This window comes from Ailuropoda melanoleuca, chromosome 10 (genome assembly GCF_002007445.2).
Source record: "Ailuropoda melanoleuca isolate Jingjing chromosome 10, ASM200744v2, whole genome shotgun sequence".
Lineage (NCBI taxonomy): Eukaryota > Metazoa > Chordata > Mammalia > Carnivora > Ursidae > Ailuropoda > Ailuropoda melanoleuca.
The window spans coordinates 96,325,671-96,349,710 of record NC_048227.1 but is presented as its reverse complement, the minus strand read 5'-3'; positions in this window follow the sequence as shown (position 1 = coordinate 96,349,710).

Here is a 24,040-nt window from a genome sequence, read left to right as displayed (position 1 = left end):
GCAATTTCAAATAAGTCATCCTCTTGATCTTTGTGAGCTGCATAGAGTTTTAAGTCATGTACTTATTCTAGCTCCTAAATCATAGGAACGTTTTGCTTGACTTGATAAATCATCTGGATCAATACGTACCGTCACTGCTTATGTGTGAGCCAAGAGGGAGTCGAGGCTCTGAAAACCGGGGTGCCCAGCTGCCTTAGTCCAATTCCCTTACAGTGATGATTCACGCACTTTCACAATTCCAAAGGTCATTGAAGGTTGTGTTTGTGTGCAAATTTGGGGAGGCCAGGAGCTCAGAAGTGAACTGAGGCAAGGTTCTGCGGTCATCATGTGTTATCAAAGGATCTGCTAAGCATTAAACATGAAACTGCCCATTCTCAACAAATGATTTCTTCAAGGTACAAAAAGGAACAGTAGTAGTTGGGAAAATAAAACCTAAAGCAATGTTGGCAGCTTGAAAAAAGTACATGCAGATGATTTCAGCAGAGACCAAAGATAAGTATGCTGTTCATTAAAAATTTCATGAGTTTCTTTTCCTAATATGAAGTATTAACACTCAGCCTGTTTTTACTTTGAAGAAACAGGACTTAATGAAGACACACTTTTGGGATATTTCAGATGGTAAAGTAATAAGCCCATAGTGTAGACATTGTTAAAAAAAGAACAAACAAGCCCAAACTGGAATCCTTTGTCCCCAAGGACAACAAACCCAGACTTACTTACTATTTCATCCTATACCCGGAATGTAACCTTTTAAAAGTCAATCTGAATTTCCTGATCAGCACTAGAGAGGTCATCTTCATGATAAAAACTCTGCCTTTTCTTCCCAAGACAAAAGATGTCCTGGCCTGAAACCATCCTTACTTTCGTTTTGCTAATAACTTCTTGCTCCAACCTTCTTCCCATAAAAACCTTCCCTTACCTAGGGTTCCTTGGAGCATCTCTCTACTTGGTAGATGGGATGGTGCTGATCCATGAATTGCTTAATAAAGCCAATCAGATCTTCCAAATTTACTTGGTTGAATTTCCTTTTCCTACCAACGTGCTAATACAAAAAGTTCCTCTAGTTTATGGTTTCCATCAGTAAATAAAAATTAACCCCTGATGTGGGAAACAAAGGCAGAAGAAAAATTATTAAATTTCCTTACTACCTACCGCCCATTGACAAGTCCTTGAAACAGACAGAGTGACATTCCTCTAGGGACTCCACTGCCTTGATGTTGACACTTTGCTAGGGCAAAAGGCAATCCTAGCCCAACCTCCACATCCTGGATCCTGTAAGCTTACTTTAACATATAAAAATTCCCTCAGAAATTTCCTTTATCTCTAAACCCACAAGTTCAGTAATCATCCCCCGAGCATATGGCCCACCAATATAAATTTGAAGGGTCTCATGACTCAGGTTTTATTAGACGATAATAAATGACCTTTTCCCAACAATAGCTATCCCCTCAAGGTCCTGGAAACCTTGCTTTCAAAATTCCTTAGAGACTTTTGCTATCCCAAGCCCCCTCCCAACTTGAAAGTATATGATGGGCCACTCCTCATGACCCCAGTGCAGCTCTTTCTGCCTCTGGGGGTCCTGTCCCCTGTGCTTTAATAAAATTGCCTTTTTGCACCAAAGACGTCTCAAGAATTCTTTCTTGGCTGTTGGCTTGGAACCCTAACGTCTTTCCTACATCAACCCCAATAACAAACCTTATGGATTTCTAATGGGACATAACTGAACTCAAATTAGAATTAATAACATTGGTTCTGTAATAATAGTGCCTACTTCTGTTATGTAATTCGATCCTGTAGAACTTTATTATAAAGTAATATACACAGTACTTTTGCTAGCAATAAATAAAACAAAACTTCTGCAAACATTAAATGGATCGCCTAGTCCAGTGGCTTGAGTACATTCAGATCAGTGTCAGGTTCCCCTTCTAATTCTGTACTCACTCTTTTCTGCTCATCTTTTTTTATTGATTCCAGAAGGTTATCATTTCTGTAATTTGGAGCCTGTTTTTTTTTCCTCAGGACTATATGGGTTTTGTTTTGGGGGTGTGCTTTTGATTTCCTTTTAAATCAGCTCCAGAAGATTTTCAATGTGACACACAAATAAAGGCACAGAAGCCTTTCCTACACCCTACTCTTTTGGCGGGTGCGGACCGATTTTCCTTCTGTGTTCACGTATTCCATGACGCATGTCTGTTTGCCTTAATTCTTCTGCTACTTGCACTCTTTCTACGATCTTTTTAATGTCTGTATAGTCCCTCGCACCCTTCCCGTTAGTTACAACGGTGGCTCATTACGGCCCTGAGGCCCTAATTCTCAATCTCGGGAGATGTCACCCTAGTGAACACATCAGATTCTCTGAGCCTGAGTGTGTGTGCACGTGTGGTGTGGTGTTGTAAAACGACCCAGATGATTTGGAGGCATTTTCCCTCTTTCCTCTATCTTCTATGTCACTGATACAATGTCTCCTTTTTGTCCTTGTTAAGTGAAAATTTACTCTGCTATTTCTTAATTCTTTTAACGTCTGAGGACATTATTCTCCTCTTGGCTGTTACTTTGCAATGCTGTCTTTGCAGAGTCTCTTTTTGCCATTTTTGGAAAGTCTTTCTTTTCTACACAGTATTTCTACACAAAAAAGGAATTAGAAGCATGTACCTCAATGACTGTGCTCGATTTTAATATTGACAAATAAAACAAAACAAAACCATAACGTCATCTTGTACTGACCACACTAGCACGGAACAAGGTTTTATTTATTTTATTTTATTTTTTTGAAGATTTTATTTATTTATTTATTTATTTATTTATTTATTTATTTGAAGGAGAGAAAGAGAGAACAAGCGGGGGGGGGGGCGCAGAGGGAGAGGGAGAAGCAGGCTCCCGGCCAACCAGGGAACCTGATGTAGGGCTTGATCTCAGGACCCCAGGATCATGACCTGAGCTGAAGGCAGCCGTGTAACCAAGTAAACCACCCAGGTGCCCCTGGAACGAGGTTTTAAACTGCCTCTAGAAGCCATGGAAAGGCTTTCCTCAGGGGCCCACAGATTTCCTTGTGTTGTGGTGGTAACACGTAGGTACTAAACTGAAATTTGGCCCCAGGAACAGCTTGACCAATCTTATCCTGTGTTTTAAAATAAACTTTTAAATCCTTTATTTTCTCCATGGTCCCTAATTTCTCCTTTTTTGTGTATTTGTGTATGTGTGTGTTTACTCTTCAAAATGTACTTCAAGATTCTCATTCCTCAATGTTCCAATTTTACATACTCATTTACCTGCAGTTAGGAGTCTTTTCTAATTCTTCCCCCAACACAAGGAATGTTTAACCCTTACATCTTCTTCACTAAACCAGAAGCATATCTAGGGTTGAAAAGATACTGGACCTCATTTTGCTTCTAACATTTATCACTATCTGGCAGATTAATACATGACTGAATAAACTGTGTTTCTTAGACTCTTTGTTCACTTGATTTGTATCCCAACTTCTGTATCAGATTTTTTAAACATATTTTAATAACTTCCTCTGTTGCTTCTCCTGTTCTTGGCAGTATTATTACATGTTATATAAAAATATATAATTATATACTATTATAAAGATATATGGTGTTATATATGGTATGATAGAATTATGTTACGAGATATATGCATTATATATAGGCAGAAGAAAATTCGGAGAACTTTACTTGATATGCATATTCTACTGAGTGAGAAAAAAACAAAAAAAAACCTTCTCACACAGGAGACTTCACACCCAGCCTGGTGTGAAGTTCAGAGACATGGTGTCAGGGGATGGCTTATGAAGTGGAAATGGAGACATTGTTTAACCTTTACAATGAGTGGTGATTACAATGCTGGTTTCCAGATGGCAGGGGACTGGTTAAGAGTGATTATCTTTTTTTTTTTTTTAAGATTTTATTTATTTATTTGACAGAGATAGAGACAGCCAGCAAGAGAGGGAACACAAGCAGGGGGAATGGGGAGAGGAAGAAGCAGGCTCATAGCGGAAGAGCCTGATGTGGGGCTCGATCCCATAACGCTGGGATCACGCCCTGAGCCGAAGGCAGACGCTTAACCGCTGTGCCACCCAGGCGCCCCAAGAGTGATTATCTTATGCCAATTTAGGATGAGGACTTGTTTCATTTATGAGTCGTAGAGACATTCACAAGAAATAATCTAAGTTGAGTTTAGCTTACATTCTTGAAATAAGCTAGATTTAATTTTNTCCCAAGAGTGATTATCTTATGCCAATTTAGGATGAGGACTTGTTTCATTTATGAGTAGTAGAGACATTCACAAGAAATAATCTAAGTTGAGTTTAGCTTACATTCTTGAAATAAGCTAGATTTAATTTTATGTGACGTAAAAGGTTCTGTTTGCTTAGGAGATTTTCAAGTCTGGTCTCCATTTTTTATATATATAAAACTTTATTAATTCTATCTTCATAAGTTCTATCTTCATTAATCATGTCTCATATTTGATGCTGTTATTTTTTAAATTATTTATTTATTTATTTGAAAGAGATTGTTAGCAGGGGGAGGGGCAGAAGGAGAGGCAAAGAATCTCAAGCAGACTCTGAACTGAGCAGGGAGCCTGACATGGGGCTCGACCTCACAACCATGAGATCATGACTGGAGCTGAAATCAAGAGTGAGATGCTCAATGGACTGAGCCACCCAGGCACCTCTGATACTGCTCTTAAGAGTGGAGCCATGATGGACTAGTAGCATAAGGGAACATGTGGTCAGGGGCAGCCTTGGCTAATTTATACTTCTTTTCTCACTAGTACATTACGTCTGACGATGCTACTCCCACTTTTTACATCAGTGTCTTTAGATAGCCTTTCGATGTTTCTGGCAGCCAATAACTACAGTCTTGAAAAGAAAATAATGGCATTAGCAAAAGGTTTTTTTTAAAAAAAGATTTAAATATAATAAATATTCTTTCCCTTAGTGTATTCCACAATTTCTCTGAAGTTAATGAAACATGTATTTTTTGCCTGGTTTGACTCTATCTTGTGTCTCATATCCTCTGTTACTATTTCCACATGTTATAAGCCTCTTTATTTCCTAAAAATAAATTTAGAAAGTTATCTCATTGCTACTTCAGTCTCATTGTGTTAGTCATTTCACCTTTCTCTCAAGAGCCATGGAAAACGTGTGTCAGAGGTTTGCTTAGGAGAAACAAATCACAATGACAGCTGAAGTTCCAGAGTACAACCAAACAGAAACAAAAAGCAAAACAGGGAAGGAAGAAAAGAAAGAAAAAGCATAAAATGTTGAAAACTGCCAAAGAGAGGTGTGGGGTCAGTAGCTGTATGTATGTCTTAGATTTGCCGCTCACTATTTGTATCGACTTGAGTAAGTTACAGATTTCTCATCTTTCATTAGGACACTAAAAACTAGAATTTCTTGGGGTGCCTGGGTGGCACAGCGGTTAAGCATCTGCCTTCGGCTCAGGGCGTGATCCCGGCGTTATGGGATCGAGCCCCACATCAGGCTCCTCTGCTATGAGCCTGCTTCTTCCTCTCCTACTCCCCCTGCTTGTGTTCCCTCTCTCGCTGGCTGTCTCTAAGATTTGCCGCTCACTATTTGTATCGACTTGAGTAAGTTACAGATTTCTCATCTTTCATTAGGACATTAAAAACTAGAATTTCTTGCACTGTACTTGGCACTTCCCAGGGGCTTCAGTACAATTCAACACACACTGTCTTGTCAGGCATGCTGCCCGACCCCAGCAAGATGGAGATGCAAGATAGCCTCCTGTACTCAGCAAGTTCACGGTCTTGTTTGGTTCCCACCATACCCCTGGCACCTCTTTCCTTCAAAGTGTTGCTTTGAAAAACGCCCTCCCAATGGATCACAAGAAATGCCCATCAGTGATGTTCTGCAAATCTCATGATGGAAAAGGTCTTGATGTGAGGGTACTGGATGAAGGTCTATGGTTTGGAGAACATCCTATTAATAGAACTGCAAGCACAGATGGCCCAGAGTTCTTTTCAGGGACAGCTTTCTGAACAACATCCATGGCAGCTGGTTTCTGTGACACGGTCTTTACCAGTGGAAGAAGGAATCAGGTGGCCTGGCTCCATTTCAACTGGGTGGCACCTCATGGAATTGGACACTATTTAGCATAAATTGACTGATTTTTGAAACAGATTGTCTTGTAATTTTACTGCTCTTCTCCTTGCTAAGAGAGGTTTCATCTGCTATAAAGCGTAGCGTGGTTACCTCCTTTCTAGCTCATACTTTGCTTCTGGGTGATTTATCAATGCCGTTTGTGTCTCGGGTAGGGATAAAATTACAACTAAAATTAAAGGTAACAGTCATTTAAAAATTAACATGTGTGAAGCCTTGGAACAAGCAAATATTCTAATGCCAATGTCCTTTGATTTAAGTTGACATCATACTCAATACTTTGTCAATTGTCACTCTATGAAAAAAATCTCAAACAGGGAGAAGATTCAGTGATACCTGAAAATGATTTTCTTTGTTGAGATGGAGCAAGAGAACAGGCCAAAGGGATTTTTTACTGTTTTAAGTTTTAATGTGCCAAAGAACTCTCTTAAATATTGTTACAAAATGAAACAACAGCAACAAACTTTGATGACTTTCTGTGCTGGAAATCTCATATCTGCTGCAAAACCCACAGAACTTGCAAGCTGAGATTTTCTTCACCATGAAGGCACTATGTCAGCCAACCAGCCCACAGATTCTTTCCTTCTTAGCATCAACCACTAAAGTCCAATGTTACTCCGCCATGACCTTTGTTTGGTGGAGGTAGGTGTGATGGCTGTGGTCAGAGAAGAGGAGCCTGAGGGGTCCTTTTTTAGTGCTCCTGAAACCTGAATAATAGCAGAATGACCTAGAAGAGCTTCTATAAAAAGTCATATTTCTGGGCTCCACGTCAAGACATTCTGATTTTCATAAGTTCAGGGTGGGGCCTAGGAGCACATATCATAAAACTCCTTAGGTGATTCTGATCATGAACCCAGAATTTAAAACTTAAGAAAGTGTGCTTCCAGTTGTATTTCTAGTAACTTGGCTTCTGCTTTTCTTACCTTGTCCCCCATTTCCAGGAACACAATCCTGCGTATGTGCTCCAAGGCCCGAGTCCATTTTTGCTACATTACCTAGAACCCTTTAAAACTATGGACTTTACTTTGCTTTTTCCAGTTGACTTTCTCCCAATATTCTCACCTACAACAGAGTCTTAAATTCTAAATCCCAAATAACCTGGGCCATATAAAAGGGGGCAGAATGCCTTGTTGCGGGCCTGTCTGGATCTGCAGCCTTGTCTCCTCCCGGGTTTCCTGACGCTGTGCTGTGCTCTGTTTGTCCACCTGTCGTAGTGGATGGTCCTAACTTCAGCTACTCCTCGACACGACCACCTGTTGCCTGACATCAAGTTCCTGCATCGGGATTCTCAAATTTAGACATTCACATGCATCATCTGCAGTGTATGTTAAATAGATTTTTGCACTCATTGACCTGCTAATAAGTCAGAAATCCTGGGAATTGATCTTAGGAATCTAGATTTTTAGAGGCATCCAGATAACTCTGATGGAGTTTCTGCTGAACCACACTTTAAGAAAAAGAACCCACAGGGGAACCTGGGTAGCTCAGTCGGTTAACGCATGTGCCTTCGGCTCAGGTCATGGTTCCAGGGTCCTCGGATTGAGTCCTGCGTTGGGGTCCTTGCTTAGCAGGGAGTCTGCTTCTCCTGACCTGCTGCTCCCCCTGCTTGTGCTCTCTCTCTCTGTTTCTCTTTGTGACAAATAAATAGAAAAAATCTTATAAAAACAAAAACAAAAACCAAAAAAACAAACCTACAGCTAGGTTCATTTCCCTAAATTTTGGTTCCTTTTTAGTGCGTAAACGTTATTCAAGTCTTAACTCATTTAGGCCTAATCCATCCTGCTGCTGTTAACACGCCCGCCACGTGACTGTGTGATGAAATACACCAGCATTGAATTGGATCCAAATGTCACCTCTTCCATATCAGAGATGAATCTTGTCCTTTTCTAAACTTTCATTGCTCTCTATTTGTTTCCTTCTTTTACTAGTCACTGTATCCCATCTTGTATTACATATATTTAACCATCTTAAGAAACTGTGATGTCCTCCAGTGCAGTCTCTGGATCCGGTTGTCTCTCTGTTTCCAGGGCTTGGCACAATGACACAGGGCCTGGCACCTAGCAGGTGATCAAAAAGCTTATTGGATGAAAGAGAGTGTTGGACTTGAAACTGGAGGTATGAAGGACTTATGTGATTTCCGGAGGTTTATTCTCTTTTTAGAAGGTAGTGATTTGAAGGTATTTTAAGACTTTTTTGAAAATGTTAGTAAAAAGAAAAATCTTGCCCAAAAAAATCCGATTGGTTATAATGGTGAAAGAAGGAATATTGAAGGAAGGATCATAAAAATGACCATGCTGTCTTTCCATCTGATTACAGGTTTGATGAGGAGATTGTCGATGGGAGGGATTTGGGAATTATTCAGTAAATATGAGTTAGATGGCAACAAAACTGGGTTTTTAAAGACAGGGTGTGCAGTATCTTAGTCTCTGTAGTAGTTGCCTGTTTTTAGGTCAAAACAAACAAAATCAGCTAGCTTTAGAAATTGTTTCCTCAGAAAGATTTTTTTCAGAATTTGTGAAACACTTTCTTTAAATAGAGTCCCCAGTGTTCGACTTTATTGTTCCATTTCAACACAAAGAGACCTAAGTTTCTTCAGAGTGCCCAATAAAACTAAGCGGCTAAAAACCAATTCTCCTGATCATTTCTCCTACAATGAAGTTGATAACCAGACTTGGACTCTTGGTATTATGTATTTCTTTTCCTTTCCATCAAGGGACTGGACTGAAGGAAATAAGTTTGTCTTAGTTCTTCATTTATTTCTCTTTCTCCTAGCAACCCCAAGAACAAGAACACTTCGCTGGGTCACTTGCAAAATGAGGTACGGAAAACTGAAGCCAAAGGCATCTATTTCCAAGAAAATTAGCCAGCATTGGAAAATTCCTGGTTATTATTATAAGAAACCCTCATGCATTCACTGGAGGAGTGGAAGTGGAAGCTGATACCAGCAAGACCCCAGGGGAAGAATCTATTAAAAAAAAAAAAGCATTTGTGTACAAAGATCTGTATATAACGTATATAGGTAAGCTTTTTTTTTTTTAATATTTTATTTACTTATTTGAGAGAGAGAGAGCACAAACCATGGGGTTTGATCCCAGGACCTTGAAGTCATGATCTGAGCCAAAGGCAGATGCTTAACTGACTGAGCCACCCAGATGCCCCCTCTAGGTAAGTTTTCAACATGATGGGCTCAGCCATATGCTTATCCAGTCTTCCAGGCATTATTTCAATCCTCTTCCTCTAATAGTCAGGATCCAGGCAAGAAAGAAAAAGCACACCAGTTAATATAACAGGGTTTAATATGAAGAATTGTCAGGGAACGGACACTTTAAATAGGTAGGACTGATGATTCACAGAGGTGGTAACTACAGAAAGTAGGTTCATCCCTATGGCTGGAATAAAAGAGAAAACACTGGGATTATTAAATGTAGAAATTAACAGTAGAGATTATGGAGTTAAGACCCAGACCTGTGAGGAAGGGGGCTCTCTCACTGTAATTAGTAGCTTGGAACTCGTGAGAAGGCACCCATGGAACGTGTGAGGCCTGAAGATTACAACGTGAATGAATGAAAATCTCTGCTCTTGAAATGCTCACCAGGTAATGGGGAAGGTAATAATATATGTGAAGACAATTTGCAAACTGCAACGTACTGCAAAAAAGTACATTCCTATTATCATGATCCCTCAAATAATATATTCTGGGGCATCCTGGATTGCCTATCTTCTGTCCCATTGTCAAACCACATGTGAAACGTAGGACTTGATTTTTGTTTGGAATGTACAATAATCAGCTATAATCCTACAATACCAATCAGCTTCTAAATCTACCTGATGGGGACCTAGACTTATCAAAAGTAACATCAGATTTTCACAGTCACTACATTGTTGATATTCGAGATCTGTTTGTTCCAGTTTAACTTTCCTGAGTTGAGTTCAGAGGGTTCTAGTGACTATGTTAGCTTCTTGGAGGCTGGACCGGGGGGAGTTGGGAGGGGAGGGAGAGTGTTGCTGTTGTCATACATTTTGAGATATTTTAAGCACACTGAGCAAGGACTGAGTCATCAAATACAGGGTAGAAAGTGTAAGTTGCTTTACTGTTTGTGATTTTACATTTTGTCTCATGGGCAAGAAATGGTTCATTACAAAAACTTTAAGAGTCAGAAAGCACTTCATCAAGAGTCCACAAGTTACATATACTCACAGGGAGAAAACAATTTCATATCAATCTTTCTCAGCGTTACTTGTACACAGGCGGTAAAACAAACATTTGTATTTTGGTTGATTATGAAAGAACATGAAATCTGAGTATGAAATAATGGGCATGGGGAATATTTGCTCTTGATTTAAGATAACAATCTTTTGCTTCACCCATTTCATCCTATAAATGAGATGATTCACATAAATGTTACATAAATACTCTGCATTTTGTCAACAAAGAAGTATTCTGCAAATATCTGCAGCCAAGATCTCTCCCTGTAATTAGCTTCCCATTATGCAGCTCACCCTTCAATCCACTCAAATCGTCCTTTACGCTAATTGCATAATATTTCATTGTTAGCAGAATGTGCAATGGTGCTCTCACCATTTAACAAAAGCTGGATCCTTAATCCAGACCTTTTGTAAAGCAAAGCACATTGCCTGGCACATAACACTTACAGAGTTTTGGCTGATGTATGGAATATTGTTATAATTAAAACACAGATGTGACACTTTATACCACTGTGATGTATTACTCAACAATATGTCTCAGACGTAGTACCTCTCTGGATTTCTCATTCTTATATTTAAGACTATAAATAAATGACAAGGAAATTTCTTGTGAAACTTAATGAGATGACTCATCAGAAGTTATAAGTTATAAAGACAGTCATATTTAAAATATTTATGGTCTTTTTGCAATTATTTTCATCTTCCCAAGAGCAACTTTATGATTAATAATAGTAATACTTAATAATAAACCTTTTGGACTCTTTCCTATGTGACCAATAATGTGCTACAATCTTCACATTATTAACTTCATCTCATAAAACATATTTACAAGTAAGATCTTATTATTATTCTTATTATAGATTAGAAAAACTAAGGTTTAGAGGGGTTAAGTAAATCACTAGAAGATACCCAGTTAGTACATGGGAGAGCAAGATTCAAGGCCAGGTCTTTCTGACGCCAAATGTTTTCAGAAGTAAACTTGAGTTGGAAAGGAAACATAAAATAAGAATATGTTAAAACAATTGGAAAGTGGAGTCTGAAATTCAGAAAAGGAGTAACTTGAACAGTCTTTTGAGTCAGAATTAGAAACAAAATAAAAAAACTTCCAGTCCTATGTAATATGAGTAGTTCTTGAAAATTCAATATCAGGAAATGAAATTTTGCAAGGTTTTTGACTGCCTAACATCCCTTCTGCTGGGGATCCACCCCCTTCTGATTCTGTCTGGTGCTGGTGGGGCTGTCAGCCATAGCTCCCCTTCATTGTAGAGATGGATATAAAGTAACTTCTATTTGATCAAGGAACTCTCTCCTTCCACCGGCACACACACACACACACACACACACACACACACACACACACACACCCCAGCAGAGATCCACGGAATGATCAGGCATCTGATTGATACCAGCAGTCAGAGTCCTGTGGAACTGGTATTTGCATTTGCACTCCGGGATAAGAAGCTGTTTCTGCGGTTGTCGCTAAACTGAGACGTTGTGAATCTTAAGTGGTCGATGGCTATCTTGTTTGGCCCCATAGAATGAGGCCATCACTTCAGAGGGAAGCAGAGACAAGGCAGAGCTGATGATACTATTTCAGTTCCAGAATTCAAGCCAGAGCTGCCCTTGACTTTCCAGTCATGTGACCCAACAAGGAGCTTTGAGCCATTTTGAGCTTTTTTGCCCATCCTTTGCAAGAAAGAGTTCTGACTAACAGCAATTTGTTCTCCAGAGTGGGTGTTACAAAGGACGAACTTTAAAGAGTAAATTCAGCTAAGTGCAGGTGTGGTCACGGTAGAGACAGTTTCTTTACCTCAAAGTTAGACATCCCTGTGATACATTAGAAAAATAGGCTAATCAAATGTTTCTCCCAAACCCCACTATGTACTCTCTGCGTAGAAGTGTTAATTCTATCAATAACTGACTGTATGTCTTTTTAGATTCTTTTAAGCTAGAATAATTAATCTACATATTTCCTTTGTGACGTTGATATTTTTGAATTATCCAGGAAAGTTGTTTTGCATGATCTCCCACAATTTGTATGTGCCCATAATTAGGATTTATCTGATTGTTTCCTCATGATTAGATTCTGTTTGAAACATTTTTTTTGGCAAGAGTACTCCGTAGGTGAAATGGTATTCTTTCCAGTGCGTTACATTAGGAAGCAAATAGTACATTTGTCCTATTACTGTGGAGTTAGATCTCTGGGTTTTCTCTTATGAAAACATGACTTTCTACACTTTGCAGGGGCAATGTTTGGGGCAATAATTTAAGACTTCAGGAATATCATGTTAGACAAACAGTTTGAGCATCAACTGGTAATTCTCGCCTGAATGAATTATTATACTGAGAATTCCAAAACAGTGATTTCCTAATTCTTTAATTCCTTCTAGATTTATATGCTGATAATCTTCTGTAAAGACGACCATTCCTTCTTTCCTTCCCCACTTAAAAAATTAGGAACTCACATTATTTTTAAAATTTAATATCTTACAATAAATTCTTTTTGATTAATTTCTTTAATTCAAATCCATCCATATTTTACCTGTAATAACCCCTGGATCTTGTGCCTATAAGTTTTAATGAATTTTCTAGTTTTGTGGCAAACAAAATGTCTAACCTCTTCTCATAATTTCCTTGCTCCAATTTACAAGGATATGCTTATTGCTACTGGAGTTCTCACTGCCTCTAGACTATGTAGTGTGTGTGTGTGCGTGTATACACGAATACGTAAGTGTGTATATATATATATATATATGCTTATATCTATGTCTGTCTATAGAGAAAGAATAGAGAATTAGAGAAGTTCACACTGATACCTTGAATTCTAATTCAACATGTAAGATTCTTCCCCTCCATCCTCAATTTCACATTTCTATCTTGTTCGACGATGTCAACACACTTATTCATTGACTCTATTTTACAATACAAAAAAAATTTTCAGAATTGCTCCAGTGATATCACTTTCAACAACAAACAAATCAAGTAACCTTCATGATTTCTTGGCAGTTATTTCCATCCTTAAAATCTATTCCATTTAGGATACCATCAGAGTACTATATTTAAAAGTTACTCAGGGGACACCTGCTTGGCTCAGTCAATTAAGTGATTGACTCTTGATTTTGGTTCAGGTCATGATCTCAGGGTTGTAAGATTGAGCCCTGCGACCTACTCAGTGCTCAGAGCGGGTGGAGGGGGGTGGTGGGTGGAGGGTGTCTGATGGAGATTCTAGCCCTTTGTCCTTCCCCTCACTCGTGCTCTCTCTCTCTCAAATAAATAAATAAATAAATAAAATCTTTTTAAAAAGTTACTTGATTTTTTTTCTGTATAGTTATATTATCAATTTGATATAGATACAGTTTCATTTTTTTCCTAATTGTGTTCTATTTTTCTTTTTCTTCTGGTCCTTATGGATCTGCTTTTATTTTTTGACTGCAAAAGTATCAAGATTATTGAAAATTAAAGATTATATAAAAAGATATAGCAGAGATATCTCTCTCCTGATCTCTTTTCTTATCCCACTATCCTTTTGTTTTAAGTGATGCCATTCATTTGGATATATCCTTCCTTCCTGAGCTTCTTTTCATAAAAAAAGCAAATACATACATATCCCCCTCCTCTTCTTTTTATACAATTTTATATAAAATATACAAATATGTGTATTATATATGTATACACAAAGTATATATACAAGAATATATTTCATGCAAAATATATTCTTCCATCTTAATTTTTTTTACTTTACAATGTATTTTAAAAGTCACTTCATATCATATGTTCATAGAGCTCTTTTACTTTTTTTTTCAGCTGCAGAGTACTCCATTATGTGGACATAACATACTTTATTCAATTATTCTATTTATGAGCAATGAGACTATTTCCACTATTTTGCAATTAGACATAATGCCACAGTGAACAAATTTGTTCATATATTTTGGTATTGTTGAAATATATCTTTAGCATAAATTCCTAGAAATAAGATTGTTGATGCAAAGGGTAAATTAATATGCTGTTTTATGAGCTATTGCCAAATCCTGCTCTAAAAAGATTTTGCCATTTTGAATACCTCCCAGTAATGTATGATAGAACCTATTTCCCATAGCCTTGCTAACAGTATGTAATAAAGTTTTTGAATTTTGTGACTATAATACCATCACAAATGGTACCTGTTTATTTTTTAATTTGCGTTTCTCTTACTAAGAGTGAGGTTGAACATCTTTTCATATGTTTATGGACCATTTATGTATCTCTTTGCATGTGTGTGTTTGTGTGAGAGAGAGAACTATTTGTGGACTTTGTCCATTTTCTCTGATTTTTATACATTTTCCTCATATTTTAAGTTATTTATGTATTAGGTCTTCATAACACACCTTGCAGATTAGTTCTTGCAGCTTGTCATCTGTCCTGACTTGACTTGTCCTGTTGTTGTTTTTGTTTTGCTATGTACTATTCGTTTATTTACTATTACCATGTATCTTGAACTTGAGTTTGGCTCTCAAATTCTGTCCAGAGTTATTCCCCAAGGAAAATAAACCACTGTGACCAAAAGAGACATGCGATCAAGGCATTTTGGTCCTTTATTTTCACTTGCTGGTTATTTTTGTGCAGTCTGCATCTATAAAGTTCAGTTGCTATAACAGAGTTTTCATCCAATGTGTCCGGGATGCTATCCACACCCCAGAGGAGTATTTTTCAATTCTGGGCAGAGAACTCATATGTGAGTACATGGCAGTGGAGAACTAAAGCAATTTCCATTGATTACTCAACTAATTCACTCAAGTAAATAAACATGTTATGAAGATTATTAAATTGTTTCATTGAATTTTCGTAGCAAACACAAATGTATTTCATTACTACATCATTTATTTTTTTATTTAAAAAGTGCTTTAGGAATATGATTGAGTCCTTAGAAACCATGCAATGCATTGGATATTTGTACCTGCAAGTATGCAGATACAGAGACAACATTCATTGCAACCAGAACAGTGGTTTTTCACAAAAGATGGGTTTGATGAAACTAGTTTCCTTTCCTCTGTCATTCTCTTGACAATTGTTAATGTATGTTATTGCTTCATCCAAGTAATTTGGTGAATTCCTCTCTGTGCTCTTCTGATTTGCCAATTAATTATCTAAACACAAAAAAAAGCCATAAAAACCTTAATACAGTAGAACTTTGTGCCTAATTTTTTTTAAATATTTTATTTATTTATTTGACAGAGAGAGAGACAGCCAGCGAGAGAGGGAACACAAGCAGGGGGAGTGGGAGAGGAAGAAGCAGGCTCATAGCGGAGGAGCCTGATGTGGGGCGATCCCATAATGCCGGGATCACGCCCTGAGCCGAAGGCAGACGCTTAACCGCTGTGCCACCCAGGCGCCCCTTGTGCCTAAATTTTTAAAAGATTTTATTTATTCATTTGAGAGAGAGAGAGAGCACAAACAGGGGAGAGGCAGAGGGAAAGGGAGAATCAGACTCCCCACTTAGCAGGGAGTCTGATCCCAGGACCTGGAGTTCGTGACCTGAGCCGAAGGCAGATGCTTAACCATCTGAGCCACGCAGATGTCCCCTGTGCCTAAATTTTTTAATTCCATGTTAAATTCTTGGATCTAAAGAGTATCAGCATGAGTAGAAAAGTTGAATAAACTAATCCCAGAAGACTGGGTGAACTTAGAAAAATTATTTAGAACTTTCTTTTTAAATGTACATCTTATATGTGATTCCAAAATATAACCGCTGTTATTATAGACATTTTGGAAAAAGGAACAGGATGAAAAATATCCTCTGGTTCCAAAATAATTAAACATAGAGGGTGTTATCATTTTGGTATGGCTTCTTATCTATTAGCATATATGTAATCAGAGATTTTTTACACATGTGTATCCTGCTTTATGTTTCTTCATTTGTAATACCATATATTTTATTCCACCAGATGTAAAATAGCACATAACATTTCTGTATTTTTTTCAATATTTTAAATTGAATTCACTTTTTATTATTTATTTATTTATTTATTTTCAAAGATTTTATTTATTCGACAGAGATAGAGACAGCCAGCGAGACAGGGAACACAAGCAGGGGGAGTGGGAGAGGAAGAAGCAGGCTCCTAGCAGAGGAGCCTGATGTGGGGCTAGATCCCGCAACGCTGGGATCATGCCCTGAGCCGAAGGCAGACGCTTAACCGCTGTGCCACCCAGGCGCCCCTTGAATTCACTTTTTAATTAAATGCAATCTTTTCATTTGAATCTTTAAATATTTGTGGGAATAGCTGTAGAAGAAAGTACAATTAAAATTTTAAATAGCAGATAAATTGATTAGGAAAACTAATTGCCATATTTTATGTGCTTAGTCTCATGTGGTATAATTAAAAATAAAAAATGTAGACCTGAATGATTGGCCAATTTACATAGTCTTCCTCAGTAGTTAATGGTAATGTTTATTTTTCTAGAATGCATATATTTAAATATTGGCTCTCATACCTCAATCATTTTTGTTTAGTTCATATGCTTACTAATTCCTTTGTAATTACATGGTCTAGTCTAAGTTGTGTTAAGAAGAAAATCAATATTTTCTATTCTTGAGATGTTTTTACTAGTAGAATAGTAAATATATAGAATTTTTTTCATAGCATATATAAATTTTTTATTTTGCTTAAGGTCTTATCACTGGAATTAGAGAGATTGCTTTTTATTCATTAAGAGAGAGCACAATGTATATTGATAAATTGATAAGTACTCAGGATTACATTTGGAAAGATTGGCCAGGGCAGAAAGTATCAGCAAATATGACTAACAGAGAACACACCAAAACTGGAGTCAAAGGAAACGAAGCTGTAAACTCCGATTTGGTATCACCAAAGCCCTTTTGAAACTGTTGACAACTCATTCCTTTTAAAATTATTTTCCTGGTGGGGCTGCCATGGCACAGCATTTTTCTGGTTCTCTTGCTTTTCATACTTTCCTTCCTTTTTTAGCTCCTTGTAGTTACGCTACTGTCCAAATGGCTCCTCCAAATATGTTTAGAGCTATCATTGTTCATCAGATTAGAATTCTCAACTTGGTAGGAAGGAAAAGAAAAATAATTATGATGCTTCTTTAACAGGAATTACAAAGACTATTGTAAACTAATCTCTTTCTTCTCAATTATTTATTTATTTATTTATTTATTTATTTATTTATTTATTTAGTGTGCACAGAAGCTGGAGGAGGGGCAGAGGAGAGAATCTTCAAGCAGACTCTCCGATGAGCACAGAGCCCCACATGGGACTGGATCCCACAACCCATGAGATTGTGCCCTGAGCTGAAACCAAGAGTCAGATGTTTAATCCACTGAGCCATCCAGGTGCCCAGTACACTAATCTCTTAATACCATGTTGAAAATTCAGAATGCATTTTCTTACTCCCTGTGTTAATATTCAGCCAAGCCCCCAGGAGACTTCCTTTGTCATGCTTTCCTCACATTTCTCCTTCATTTCTGTCCTGGCTGCCACAATCCAGATCCTTACCACTGACTCTTAGTTAATGATAGAGATAGTCTTCTAATTTCTTCTCCCATGCACTGTCTATTCTGTTGCCAGATGAGTTTACCTAAAATACGTCCTTCAGAGTAACTTTACTGTTTACAATCCTCAAAGTTCCACATTACTTAGTGCATAATGTCTACTCCTGGCCCTGATTCTGCTCCTGGCTTCAGTTTAACGTTCTGGATTTTTCTTTCATTCATTTTTTTGCTGCACTATCTGCCATCTGTGCTTTGTTTTGGCTCATTACTTACTGCCTGGGATGCCCTTTCTCCATCCCTTTTTACCTTTAAATATTTAATACCAGGTAAAGTCTCAATCTGGGGGGGGGAAGTCTTCTTTATGAACGCATAGCACTTATAAACGTGTGTTTGCATATATCATTAATCATATATGGCATTAGGATATCAAATTCCATCCATAATTGTTTATTGTTTACAGGGTACCGTGGGCCATAAGAATATTAAGGTTATCCAGAATCTTGGGAAATGTCCAGTCTAGATCTGCGCTATTCAGTAGTGTGGTCAATTGCCACCCAAGGCTATTCAGCATTTCAAACTATGGCTAGAGTGACTGAGGAGTCGAGTTTTGAATTTTATTTAATTTTGATTTATTTACATTTACATTTAAAATCTGAAGCAGTGTAAAGGGTTTTTCTGTTGAACATAAATGTATTATTTTGGCAGAATTATATTGTACTTTAATAGTTGCATCACATAGATACTATTACTTCATTGCAGGGTGTGTGGGGGGAGAGTGCTCAGTACTGTTCATAGTATTACAAAGAAACCCATCATCCCTCCAGTCAGAATTAACAGACTGACTCAGTACAAATGTTTTCTCTGCCCTGATGTAACATCGTAATGTGTTTCTATGAGTTTTTAATACAGAGAACACAAGTTATTGTGGTATCTACTTAACTGTAATTAGTAATACAATGAGAATATTAAATTATTTTTCTAGTTAAAAAACAAACATGGCCGTATTTTTAAGATCTAAATGAAGGTATATTATTGACCTAGAATTAAGAGTGGCAGAAGCTAGCACTGTGCCTGGAACAGTGTGAGAGAGAGAGAGAGAGAGAGAGAGAGAGAGAGAAACTGGAGGGAAATATGTCTCAAATCTCCCAATGAATGGCAATTACAGTTTGTCCCGGCAGAGCAAAAGGAGAAGCTGTTTGTTGTGTAAAAGATTTTTAAAGAAAATAAAGTGGATAATATGAAGAGGTATTTTCAGAAGATACATTGTGAATTTGGTAATAACTCTCTTCCCAACAGTAAAAAGTCGAAAAAGAACCAACAAAATTAGTCACCTAAAATCAGAATTAATAGTCCAGTCATGGCACTTGGGTGGCTCAGTGAGTTAAGCACCTGCTTTCGGCTCAGGTCATGATCCCAAAGTCCTGGGATGAAGTCCCAGATCTGGCTCCCTGCTCAGCAGGGAGTCTCCGTCTCCCTCTGCACACCCCCCCACTCCTGCTCTCGCTCTTTCTCAAGTACATAAATAAAAATCTAAAAAAAAAAAAATAGTCCAAGCACAGCAACGAAATATTAAAACTTTAACAGGATCTGAACTTGTGTTTGTAGCCTATTAAAGAAGCTGTTAAATGACTTGGATTTTTGTATGCAAAGAGAAAATCATTTTGAATGGAAATATATAAAAGGAGTTATTATTTCAGATGGATAGCTTTTGTTAGAAAATCTTAAAAAGATATTTTATGAAAAATGAAATATCCATAATTAAACCAGCAAACAGACATAACACAGAGCTTTCTAACAGCATCAGTCATCAGTTGGACCTAAACTCGATGTCCTTTTCTTTCCCTTTAGTTGAGTGTTAACAATAAGGACATATGATACAATTAACATGCGGGTATCTTTTGTCTAGGGAAAGATACAAAGATACAAAGAAGTGTCAATTCACAGCTGCATGGAATAGATACTTCTGAATCTTCTATATCTCCAAAGAAAAATTTAAGCTAAATTGAAAAAATTAACTTCTATCGCGATGACAGTTCTCCAGCATGTTGGAATTTTTCAAGAGATTTTGTTTCCTTTTTCCTTGATTCCATTCTACGAGTCTACAAAATGTCTCATGAGTACACCTGCTCAGTGTGTGTGGAGGTAGACTATGAATCACTCCCAGTTTGGGGAGCTATTAAAGAAATGCAAGATGAGGAAATCTAATGATCTTGAGTTCCTCATCCATGGTGATGAGTTGTGGAGTTTTAAAAAGATTTATTGTACTGTTAATTCCAATTCAAGATTTTTTTTTGAAACTAAGAAACGCTTGCCAAATATTTAATAAAAAAAGACAAAAATGGCAGTATATTCTTTCATTGACATTACATTACAAATGAATAATACAAAATTGAAGCTCCAAGGAAAGGCAAAGTTTATTTGTGACTAGGTAGACATGGTACTTACATCAAAATGAAAACTGTACGTAATACAAAACAACAGTAAAGATTTTACACATCTTAATGAACCAGTGTCAAAACATTTTAACTGTAATTCACAATGTTATATAAATTGATGGCAGAAACACAAGAAAAATTGGAAGAATGCTTTGTTGATATTAACTTAGAGTTGATTTTTAAATTATGCAATAGTCCTTGCATTCAATGTTAGCAATCCGAGCTGACGTAAAAGTTTGTGAATGTACTTAACAAATAGGTTTTGTTTCAAAGTCAAACCAATTTTTTTAAAAAAAAGATGAACCAGTTTTGTTAATATGGACATGAATATGAAAGGAAAATAATTTTTTGGTACTCCGTTTAATTACTGGAAACTTACACGTGTTTAGAACAACTGGAGTATGTGAATCTACCTTTTCAACTGTAAATGTTATGAAATCTAAACTCAGATTCAGTATTCCTAATGAAAATTCTGCAACTGTATTGAGACGTCTTACAAGTGTAAAATACATGCTGGATTTCAAAGACCAAAAAGAGCACGTAAAATATCTCATAATAAATATTTCATATTGATCACATGTTGAAGTGATAACATTTTGGATATATTGGGTTAAGTAAATATGTTATTAAAATTAATTCCACTAGTTTCCTTTTACTTTTTGTGGCAACTAAAAGAATTTTAATTACCTAATTTCTACTAAACAATATTGCTATAAACAACTCATATTGTGACATTGTATTACTATTAACTCCTTAGTATTAGTTAGCTTCTTAGGGTGCCTCATTCATGTTCCCTACCAAACTACATTCAACTTGAAATTAGGAATCCGGTTTTTTTTTCTCTTTTCATTTATGCATGTGTTATTGAGAGCTTGCTAGGAGGACAGAAGGTATAATTAATACATGTTCCTGTGCACAAGGAACTTAATAGTTGCATGAAAAAACATACATAAATAAATAATCAAAATACAGAAACAAAAAAGCTAAAAGTTATGGGTTCAAAGGACCCCTCTGGGGGCCTGGGTGGCTCAGTCAGTTAAGCATCCTATGCCTGCCCTCTCCCCTCCCCATGCTCACTCCCTCTCTGTCTAGCTTGCTTTCTCTCAAATAAATAAAATATTTGAAACAAACAAACAAAAAAAGGACCCCTCTGCTCTACAGCAGAGAGAATGACTGAAATGCCCACTACAGCTCTCCAGCAAGCACAGAAAATCTTAGTTAAATGGCTTTGAGACTAATGTCATAAATGGAATTTAAACTTTTGAGTGTAGAACGGAGTCAGAGTAGTGGGGAAAACGCTAGTTGGAAAGAATACTAATAATAGAAAGGAAAATGAAGTAAGAACTGTGAGAGGAAAGGAATTAAGTTATGTCCAGTGGGCTTGGAGGGAAGTCTTAGTTTCACATGAAGTTCATGTTGAGAATGAAGGATGTGAAGCAGAGACTCCTAGGTTTGTTGTAGGGTGTGGGAGTAACCAACAATAATAATGCGAAAGCACGCGTCTCTCATCATATCTGCCTTTTTAAAAAGACATTCTTTGCCTTGCTGTGGTGTTTGAAGCAAGGACCATCTCTTTAGAGGTAGAAAGCAAGCCTGTCTTAGAAGTGCTAGGTTTAGAGCTCTCTTTGCTTCTGCTTTCGCGCCCTCAAGTGGTCATTTGAAAACAGCCATTTAAAACTATTATCCTTGTAATGAGCACTGGGTGTTATTTTAAAAAAGAAAGAAAAAGACTATTATCTATGCAAAACACTTTGCAATTATGTACCATTCTTTCATTATTTAGTTTTTGCCAGATATGTCACTAAAATTTCCCCTTTGAAGGTCAAACTTTTGGTAAGTTAATCCAGAGAATTTATCTTTCTAAATAAACGGAGGAAATTACCACTTCGTGAGTATGTTTTTTCTGTTTGTTTGTTTGTGTTTTGTTTTGTTTTTTTTTAGACATTGCATGACCTAGAAGCAGTGATAAAGTGCTGGCCTTGGGTGTATTGAGACAAAGAAGTAAATGATTAGATTGTTGAAAATTCTCTGCAGATGTTTCTGTGCCACAAGAGGAAATTTGGAACTTCCCATTGTCAAGAAGCATCCCTTAAATAGGCAAGGTTGGCTGTTGGGGTAAATGACCACCTTCTAAATCTTTATCTACATAATGTACTTCCTTAAAATTCCCATGGGTTGTAGAGATGGGCATCATCGGTCATTGACAATGTCTGTCCAATAGCCAAGAGTAGACATGGGCATATGTTTCTGAATGCGTAATACTCCATGTAGTTACATATACCTAGAATGTCTCTGTTATGACACCTGCTAGCGTCTTCTGTGACCAAAGGAAAATTTTCAGTTGTTAAAACTTGCACAGTATGTGGATCTATCCCAGTCATAAGAAATGAACTCAACACTCATTCTTTTCAGAGCAATCAGCTGGATTTCATGAGAAAATTTTATACCACGTTTTTACTTCTGACAAAGTGTAAAATGATGCCACTTTGGTGTGATGAGTACAATTTTGCATTTATTATAGCATCTTTCTCGTGAAAGTTCAAAGCACTTCATAGTCTATTACTTCATTAGTCCTGACACAATGCTTCTAAGGTGGTGTGATTATAATTCCTTCTGAAGGTTTTCAGACTTTTCAATTTAGTAAGAGAAGAGCTGCCAGGACTGGGAAATCAAGAGGGCTTGGTAATTGATGCTTGGCAGATGCAGAAAGAATTCCAAGTAACCAACTGAAAATTAACAGATTCAGAAGCCCAGCACATTAAGAATAAAAATCCTAGGATTTTGACTATATAGCTTGGTGATATTTTATACATTGTCTAATATAATTCCAATTTTCTAAAACAGCATGGTGATACAAAAGTTCCTCTCATTATAGATTACAGAAGAAAAAGAAGAAACCATGGTATGCAAGGGTTCTGTTGTATGATAACTCTGATGAGCAATTGCTATAAATATTTATGTATTTCCATGATTGTGAGATGAATCTAATTATGATTTTTCTATAAGACAGTAATTTGATCTGGACTTAACAAGGCAACTTAAAAATGTTTCCCTGTTGAAACCCTTATACTTTATTGTACCTAATTTGCCCTACTTTTAATGGGTCGTGGATGAAAAACCTCTCAACTAGGCAGACCTCATGTAAACAGAATGAATTTGGATGAAATTGTGGCATCAAATATCAGAAGCATATTATTCATTCAATGTATATTTATTAAATGTCTATCATGTGTAACTACCAACTCCCATATAATCTCTTGGAATAAAATGATTTGGGGGCTAATGTTTGTAAATCTTTCAACAAGTAACATTGGTCTCTGTGACTAACTTTTGTCTCACTAGTAAATGTAGAAAAATACCTGTTTTCTTTAACTTACAGAGTTTATGAAGAACAACTGAGATAATTCACTTAAAAGGCATTTTTGAAATTCTAAAATTCTAAATTCTAGTTGTAATTCACTCCATTTATTGTATATTACTAGATCAATAAGACCAGAGAATTCAGAGAGTTGTCTCTGTTTGTATGTCTCCAGGTAACAATAGAAACCAATCATTTATTAGGTCCGTAGCAAAAAGAGAAAAAATAATTAAGTGGATGATCTTTCGTTAGTTCACATACTTTTTTAAGAAAAGATCTTTTGTCTTACTATATTTTATCCTCTCTGTGGTAAATGTGTGTGTCTTCTTTGTTTTTTAATTTCCTTGGGTCTAACCCAATGCTTGGCACCAACTAAGTGCCCAATATGATATTTTAAATTTGTTAATATATTAATAAACTCT